General features: G+C 33.1%; 1 pseudogene; it reads right to left on the bottom strand.

Annotated features, from left to right (window-relative positions):
• Positions 1-6998: 6998 nt before the first annotated feature.
• LOC145159666 (E3 ubiquitin-protein ligase PUB23 pseudogene) lies at positions 6999-8633 on the bottom strand (annotated as a pseudogene).
• Between the last annotated feature and the right edge of the window lie 1588 nt (positions 8634-10221).

Raw genomic sequence — 10221 nt, forward strand, 5'->3', positions numbered from 1 at the left:
AATTATTTTGGTCACAGAGAGAGAGAAGTTTTGACCTTTTCAAAGGGCATTTGAAAGGCTCAGCACAGACATCTGTCAAAATCAAAGTCTACAAGGCATGTGTTTTGTAGTAAACAGTATGGGAAATGTGTCTTGGAAGTGTGTAGCTGGATAAATTTACTCCTCAATGTCGGCTGTATAAGATTCAATTTTATTCCAGAAAACATACACTTTTAATGAACGTATATTTTTATTAATAATTTATGTAAAAGGTTATTTTTTTTTTCCGAAACGACGGATTTTATCATTTGTAAAAGCTTAAATGACAAATTTCGTCCATCTCTCATACTAAGACTAAGGATACAAACCTTCTATCTCTTGAACAAATATAAAGAGGAATATATCTTCCTTGCTAAAATCCTTATATATATATATATATATATATATATATATATATATATATATATATATATATATATATATATATGGTGAGTTCAATAGAGAACCATAATTAACCAAGTAACCAATCTTTTTTTCAACTTTTAGAACTTATTTTTTATCAAAAAAAAAAAAAAAAACTAAAAATATAGAAATTCATAACTTTTTATCATTTTTCCAATAATATCAAATTCAAATTTTTTTTTTTACGTCAAATTCACAATGTGACTCTTTGAAAATACAAAATGTGAATCCGGATTCACATGCTGAATCCGAAAAATATTTTTCACATTTACAATGCTAATATATGAATTTAGATATTTTTAGATTTTTTTTTCGATAAAGAATAAGCTTTAGAAATTGAAAAAAAGATTTGCTTCCTTGAAGAACCAATAATTATGGTTCTCTATTGAACTTTTATATATATATATATATATATATATATATATATATATATATATATATATATATATATATATATATATATATTATTCAAATGAGACCCACAAAAGATTAACAACTATAAGAAACCTATTTTATAAGTAATATGTACACAGTATTTATTAAAAATGTTAAAATCTTGATTTTTTTTTGTCTTTTTGATACGAAAATGATAAAATTGTAATTTTTATAATATAATATTTTCATTCATATCGATTCATATTTTAATACAAAAATTATTTAAAATAAAAAAATATAATACAGTTCATTTATAGTTTAGTTTACAAAATTTACAATTTAATACAATTATAATATCAATAATTCACTAATTTAAGGGAGTCAAACAAACCGAAACTCTAGCAACACCACCAACTACCACACGTCAACACCAACGATTTATGTTAACGTCACAACCATCATTCATTTCAAACCAAATATGTATATAAAATCATGCATTGTTAGCTTAATTAAATACTATATTCACAGTTTAATAAACATATTAATTCACTAATTTAAAGTTTAATGCAACAATTATAAAAACTTATATATTTTTACATATTACTCCACAAAAAATTCTCACAAGAAAATTAATACAAATATTCATATTTGATCATAAAATTCATAAAAAGTCACAACTTAATACAATCAATTCACAGCTTAATACAGTCATTTCACAATTTAATACATAAAATTAACCGTTTAATATATTAAATTCATAATTTAATACATAAAAACTATACATTCTCATTCATATTCTTTACTTAAAGCTTACATTTATACCTTCATATATGTGAGCTACTGGGCTAGTGATTCTTTCAAAATTTAATTTACATAATATTCACAATATAAATTTTACATATTTTATTCAAAATTAGAGAAAGTAAAATCTATGCATAATGCTTCTTTCATCTCATATTTTAGAAGCAAACATAAAATCCGTAAAAAAAAATAACAACCTAATATACTTAATTCACAGCTTAATATATTTAATTCACAATTTAATACACAAATTCACAGTTTAATAAAATATATTTACATGTTAAAAATTACATCGATGATGTTTGGAGCCGTGAAGGTTGTATTAGATACCAGTTCACACATTCATCACAATTCACAACTTAAAAAAGCTAAATTCATATTACTTGAGAAAACACTAATATAATAAAAACACGTTTAAATTCACATTAAAACTTATAAAAATTCATACATATACTGCTTAAAACTAATAAAAAATTATTTAATCACAACTAAAACTTATAAAAAAATCATGCATTCACAACTTAATACTTATAAAAAATCATGCATTCACAACTTAATACTTATAAAAAAAAAATCATGCATTCGCAGCTTAAAACTTTTTCTAATTGAAACAGTTAAATGTGTATAAAATCTATGCATTAATAACTTAGTACTTATAAAAAAGACACTTATCAAAACTTAAAAACTAGTCTAGACATTCATTTAGAGCTTAATAAACTAGTTCAGAAACTTATTCATATTATTCAAAGTTTAAAAACATACCTTGTTTTCAGTGAGGCATTTCATCAAAAACCTTCAATGCATCTTATGTCTAGATTTGAGATTGTTCCCTTGCTTCTTCCCTTGCTTTAGATCCATGAGCACCAATGGTAGGCAGCAACAACGGTAGTGCGACGTCGATTGTGGTAGAGGTGGAATCACAACAACGGTGGTAGCATCAGATTTGGATGTCAGATCTGTTGGTGGTGATTTCCGTCAGATCTATTGTTCCGGCGAAACAAATCAAAGAAGTTTTCTTGTATTCCATCAGATCTGGAGACGAACTAGATCTGGACTTCTGTAACATCCCGATGTTCAGGTACTTCTAAGTTCATCCCTATAATTCTATCTCATGTCATTTTCGTCCTTAAGTCCAACAAGTTATGCTTTGAGCCATAGTGGCAATTTCGTAATTATGTCAGGAGGAATACGTCATGCGTACATGTGTTTACGTTAAGCGTACACTTATGTACACGGGGCGTACTAGCGTCAAGAGGAAACCCTAATTTTTAGGTTTTGGGTGGTATTTATGAAACATTATGTATCATTTATCCTCACTTGTTCAGCCTCCACATCCTTTCAGACGTTTTTGCAAACCATGGCCCTCTTAGTGTGTGTTTTGAGCTCAAGAGTGTGTTGTTGGTGTGTTGAAGGAGGAAGAAGTTGCATTAAGGAGCCTTGAAGTGGAAGCAAGCTTGTGGATTTGGGATCTTTGCCTTCTTGAGAAGCTCCAGAAGGTATAAAGTCTATACCTTGATGTCTTGGTTGTTAGATCCAATTTTTGGGTGTTTTATGTTATTTATCTTGTCCCAAAGGTCCTATCTTGTGCAAAGTTTGTTCTCTCATTTTGAGTTGTCCTTTCAGACCCTAGGAAGGGTCCTTACCCTTAAAAATGAAGTCATGTTGGTTAGTTTTGCTCCATTCATCTTGTATGAGGTCTTAATGGATTAAGACCTTGTGTTAAGCTCTTATTAGGCGTGTAAAGTCATAAAGTTGGAAACTTTATGACTCTGGGTGTGTTTTGGTCATGGATATGAAATTTGGGCTTAAGTGCTTAAGCCATGCAGCACTAAATGGAGTTTGGAGGCTGCGAGGGTACGCCTCGCGTACATGGGAGTACGCCCCGCGTACTCGCATGGGTCAGCCTTGTTGAGTTGACTCATTTGTGTTGACTCGGCTGGGTTGACCTAGTGGGTTGACCAGTTGAATTTGATTTTGACTTTGACCAAGTTTGACCTTGAGGGTATTTTGGGATTTTGATGGAATTGGTCACTTGGTGGAAATAGGTATCGGTTAGAGAGCTGAGATTCGGAGTCGGACCTCATCAGTTCTGTTCAGTTTGCGAGGTGAGTTTTCCTCACTGTACTTTTGGGTCGAAGGCACCAAGGCCGGCTCCTTTGGATTGTTATCCTGGTTTTTCACATGCTTGTATGTTGTAGTGATCTGTTAGATCTGTATCCTGGTATATAGGATGATGCTATGCTTAGTGATCTGTTAGATCTGTATGACTCTCTGTATATGCTAGCTAGGGTTTGATATGGTATGTGTTGCTATGTAATGGTATGTTGGGTTGAGGTAGTCTTGCTATGTGTTCAAGGACAAGAGACCCAGGGCGTCCTAGATAGACTGCAGGCCAGTAGGGCATACCAGTCAGGCCGAAGGTCTGGAGAACATTCCAGATAGGCTGAAGGCCCGGTGAGGCGTACCAGTCATGCTGAAGGTTTTGTGAGCGTACCAAATAGACTGTAAGCCGGTGGGGGCGTTCCAGTCATACTGATGGCTCTGTATGCATGTTGTTTGTTGTTATTATTATTGATTATGTGTTGTGTTAGTACTTTGGGGGAAATTCACTAAGCCACCGGCTTAAAGTTTTGGGTTATGTTTTAGGTACCTCAGATGATCTTGCGAAGGCAAAGACATATCATGCAGCTCCTTGTGTTTTAATTTATGATTTTGGGAAAACTCTGATATTAAACATGTTTTGAAAACTAAATTGTATACAATGATGATTTGTCGATTGGCTTTCAAAGTTTAAAATTTTCATGAATATTATGGTTGTTATAGCTTCCGAGTTGAGTGTGACATTTTTTGGTGTTCTGACAAAGCACAGTAGCCGATGTTAGGTGGTGGTTAGTGGTGATAAGGTCGACTATCAGATCTGATGAAATCGCACCAGATCTGATATGTTTTGCGTTTTAGAGAGGGAAAGTGAAGCTGAAACAAATTCTTGACTCCAGATCTGAGACCCGGTGACGATCGATGGTGGATATGGAGGTATTTTCATCAAATCTCATCAGATTTATGTTTCTGTTGCTGGTCGGGTCACAACACAGAAGAAGAATTCATGATGATAGTGATGACGGAAGGTGGTGGTTATCACCGCTTGTCGGAGCACATAATCTAGAGGAGAAATTTGAACATATGAAGTCGAAAATAGCAGATTTGAAGACAAAATCATAGATCTGAAGAGGAAAATCGTAGATCTGAAGCTGAAATTGTAGATCTGAAAAGGAAAATCGTAGATCTGAAGTAGAAATTATAGATCTGAAGAGGAAAATCGTAGATCTGATGCTAAAATTATAGATCTGGAGCCAACTGGAGCTTGTGGATCTTGTGGCAGTGGTTCCTCGGTGGTAAGTGGCGGCGGTGGTTCGCCGGTGGTAGGAGGCGGCGGCAGTCAAAGGTGGTGAGGAAGAATGAACATATGGTGAGGAAGAATCAAATACTTACCAAGGGGAATGATCGATTCACAACTTCAAATGGAACCCACCACCAAACATGTCGACCTTCCTCATCATAACCTTGAACTTGATTTATACCCCTCCCCTCATGTTCGATTCTTTTTTCTTTCTTAGGCCTGATCGACGAAAACACAAGAGCAACAACAACATCGACAAAAGGACCAATTGAAGGCCTAATCTCACGTATAGGCTTGAAAAGAAAAAAATGAACGAAGCCCTTAAGCTCCTAAAACACGACGACTTGCATTGTAAGGGAGTTTCAATTCGATTTTGCAAAATAACTCCCTATGGTTTCTTGATTTAAATCCTAACAACCATAACCCTAATAACTTGACATTTAAAGTTTATTTTAATGACATTCCAATCCCTCCTTTATATTTATACCCTAATCTTCCACAAACCATTTAATTAAATTATACATCTTTTTTTTTAATTATTAATTATTTTAGATATTAAATAGCACTAGTTTTTATTTAATTTATTATATTATACACTCTTAGAATCAAATGTCTTTACAATACTTAATAATCTTGCCATGGAACACTAACATCGTTAAATGAAGGATTTCATTGGTGGCCGAAAGTGATTCCACCTTAAACAAACCAACCGTAAATCAGTAAAAGAAAAAAAAAAGGAAGAAGAACTGAAATTAGTTTATATGCGTACGTGTCATCTCCACCACTAACCACCGTGAACACCGGCCACAAATGTCGTGCCTTTGCCGAGAACCATCCAATCACCACCATCTCCTACATATTTCCGATCAACCAACTTATTACACCTTAAACAACCCTACGTTAATCAGAAAAAGAAAATAAGCAAGAAGAAAAGATATATGCTTCTTGTGTTGTCTGTAAAATGGGGAATAGCACACGCAGGGCACACATCTTTTTAGAGGGAAATGAAAATATAAGTGGAAAACGAAAATATATGAGGGAAATGAAAATTTTGAGGGATCAACCAACTTGTAGCTTGCTTGACCATGGAAATCCGAACGAAATTTGAAGGGATCTCGCAAAAAATGAAAATTTTGAATGAAAATTTTACAGGAAAGATTAATGGTACAGTTCAGTGTTTTTTAATGTGAATTGTTTTTTGTGCGGTTCAATGTTTTTTAATGCAAATTATTTTTTGAGTCGATTGTAATTGTTTTTTGGTGCAGTTTCCACGTTATTTTTTGGTGTGGTTTTGGGAAACCGCATCAGAAAATTATTTAATAGTGCGATTTTGGAAAGCCGCACTAACAAAACTATTTTTTGAGGCGGTTGTAATTGTTTTTTTGGTGCGGTTTCCACATTATTTTTTGGTGCGGTTTTGAGAAACCACATCAAAAAATGCTTTAATGGTGCGATTTTGGGAAACCACACTAATAAAGTTATTTTATGGTACGGTTCTCTTATTTTTTTTTATGTTGTAGATATTTAATAAAGCGGTTTTTAGAGAAGACAGCATTAAAAAATAAAAATCACTCGCACTATTAAATGACTTGTGTACTACTGCGGCGACGATACCCTTTAGCGACGACGAACGGAATAATAGCGGCGACACCTTTGCAGGGAATCTTTGGCGGTATTTTTTTTCGAGTATTAGCGGTGACACTGTCGCCGGTAAAAGTGTCGCCGCCAAAGGTTGCGTACGATGTGAATTTCTAGTCGTTGAATTAGGCACTAAATCAATGGCTGATTTCATCTCAACGTTTGACACGGGTCGATGTTAAAGAGCCTTTAGGGGCGACAGTTACACACACCTTTAACGGGGACAAATAACGCGAAAGTTGTTTGTCGCCGCTAATGGCTATTTCTTGTAGTGTCATCATTTCACAACCAATTTAGGTGCCAATTTTTAAAACATCACAAAAACATGTACTTGTACAAGAACAACTAACAACAAACTTATTATTTTTTCTTTTCCAGGATGCATATGATGAAAAAACAGTTGTTTCCGCAAATATACATAACTGACGTCGCATACAAATTAAAGAGTTTCACTTATAAAACTCTTGTACATTAGAAAAATCTTGATGCATCGATGTACTAAGAAGGATAGGAAGAAACCAACTCATAGAGTATACATGAGGAATTCTTCCAAGCCCTAGCATGCATCTTCAGAATCTCGCTAGCTTTCTCGCTGGTCTTGCTCCCACACTCTACTTGTAACACGAAACATAGTTTCCCCACCACCCCCAACTGCAACATCTCGTGTACTACACTCGTATTTCCAGAGAACTTTGCCACTGCATGCAGTATCCTCACAGCCCTTGAACTTGCCACCTGTGAAACACGAAAGATTTTCTTGGAAACCACCGCTAAACCTGCACCATGTTTCAAGAGCTCAGCCCGGCCATCAGCACACTGGCAAAGATGGTCTAACAGTGTCAACACCATCTCCGGGACCCTCTTTTGATCAGTACAATCGAGGAGGGTATCGATTAATACAGAAACTACTCCTGCCTCCACCGCTTTTATCCTATTCCGACCCCATGGACAAACGCCGATGAGTAATTTCAGTGCAGCTTTTGTTGCCTTTTGTGAGATTTGATTGGCCAATATTTGTGTAAGCACCTTCAAGAGATGAGGCTTTATGGATATCATTTGAATGGGTTCAGCCACCTCGAACATCGACTTCAGCAGTAAGACGGCATAGGTGCGAGACTCAGAACTGGTGGCGCGTTCCATCACCCTAGTCAATGCATCAACAAACTCATCGGTCCTTCCAAACAAGGATTTAAGGCCCGTTTTTGACAAATGAAGGTGGTAAAGGATGCTCACCGTTTCGTCAACATCTGTCGGCAAATTATCAAATCCGTCGATCTGAGAAACTTCAATCGCCGGTGATGGTGACGACAGATAAGAACTAGGGTTACATATGATGTACGATAGGTATTCAGCTGCTCCAACTGCTTCCGTTGACCGTTTATTCATATCACTTTCCAAAACAATCGTCTTTAGCCTCTTCAAACACTTCATCTGCATATTAGGAGACTTAGAATCTTGTAGAAGCTTCAAGATTTGTGATTTGGAGATTGGGATCCGTGGAGTGGGGAATCTTTCGATACCATATGGCCCATTAATTGTGCACCAAGATTGGATCAATCGACGAAGGGTGTGGTTTGGGGTGAGCTCTAAATCGGTGAGAACTTGTTTGGTGATGGGACACGTGCTGTTCTTTCGAGTATACAACCATTTCTCTATGGCTTCACGATCGTATGTTATTCCTGTGGAGAGAGTTACAGGGTCTTTCATGATATCTAGAGAAATCGGACATACAAAAAAGGAAGGAACTTCTATCTCCTTTTGAGAATCACCCATAGCAGATACTTCAACAAAATAGTTAAAAGCAATATCAAGATTGATACTTAGGGTTCATTTGTAAATCTTGAATAAATGGATGAACGAAGCTAGAGATCTTTTGTTGAAGTGGTTGTAATTAATGTTAAATAGCATTGAACGATTTTGAATTGGGGTGGATGGGGTGGAGTTAACAAAAAAAAAAAAAGTCAAAACTCCATTAACGTAAAAATTATTTTGGTCACAGAGAGAGAGAAGTTTTGACCTTTTCAAAGGGCATTTGAAAGGCTCAGCACAGACATCTGTCAAAATCAAAGTCTACAAGGCATGTGTTTTGTAGTAAACAGTATGGGAAATGTGTCTTGGAAGTGTGTAGCTGGATAAATTTACTCCTCAATGTCGGCTGTATAAGATTCAATTTTATTCCAGAAAACATACACTTTTAATGAACGTATATTTTTATTAATAATTTATGTAAAAGGTTATTTTTTTTTTCCGAAACGACGGATTTTATCATTTGTAAAAGCTTAAATGACAAATTTCGTCCATCTCTCATACTAAGACTAAGGATACAAACCTTCTATCTCTTGAACAAATATAAAGAGGAATATATCTTCCTTGCTAAAATCCTTTATATATATATATATATATATATATATATATATATATATATATATATATATATATATATATATATATATATATATATATATATATATATATATATGGTGAGTTCAATAGAGAACCATAATTAACCAAGTAACCAATCTTTTTTTCAACTTTTAGAACTTATTTTTTATCAAAAAAAAAAAAAAAAAAACTAAAAATATAGAAATTCATAACTTTTTATCATTTTTCCAATAATATCAAATTCAAATTTTTTTTTTTTACGTCAAATTCACAATGTGACTCTTTGAAAATACACAATGTGAATCCGGATTCACATGCTGAATCCGAAAAATATTTTTCACATTTACAATGCTAATATATGAATTTAGATATTTTTAGATTTTTTTTTCGATAAAGAATAAGCTTTAGAAATTGAAAAAAAGATTTGCTTCCTTGAAGAACCAATAATTATGGTTCTCTATTGAACTTTTATATATATATATATATATATATATATATATATATATATATATATATATATATATATATATATATATATATATATTATTCAAATGAGACCCACAAAAGATTAACAACTATAAGAAACCTATTTTATAAGTAATATGTACACAGTATTTATTAAAAATGTTAAAATCTTGATTTTTTTTTGTCTTTTTGATACGAAAATGATAAAATTGTAATTTTTATAATATAATATTTTCATTCATATCGATTCATATTTTAATACAAAAATTATTTAAAATAAAAAAATATAATACAGTTCATTTATAGTTTAGTTTACAAAATTTACAATTTAATACAATTATAATATCAATAATTCACTAATTTAAAGGAGTCAAACAAACCGAAACTCTAGCAACACCACCAACTACCACACGTCAACACCAACGATCTATGTTAACGTCACAACCATCATTCATTTCAAACCAAATATGTATATAAAATCATGCATTGTTAGCTTAATTAAATACTATATTCACAGTTTAATAAACATATTAATTCACTAATTTAAAGTTTAATGCAACAATTATAAAAACTTATATATTTTTACATATTACTCCACAAAAAATTCTCACAAGAAAATTAATACAAATATTCATATTTGATCATAAAATTCATAAAAAGTCACAACTTAATACAATCAATTCACAGCTTAATACAGTCATTTCACAATTTAATACATAAAA

The sequence above is a fragment of the Lactuca virosa genome, chromosome 2 (genome assembly GCF_052849685.1).
Source record: "Lactuca virosa cultivar CGN04683 chromosome 2, Lactuca_virosa_CGN04683_v6, whole genome shotgun sequence".
NCBI classification, from domain to species: domain Eukaryota; kingdom Viridiplantae; phylum Streptophyta; class Magnoliopsida; order Asterales; family Asteraceae; genus Lactuca; species Lactuca virosa.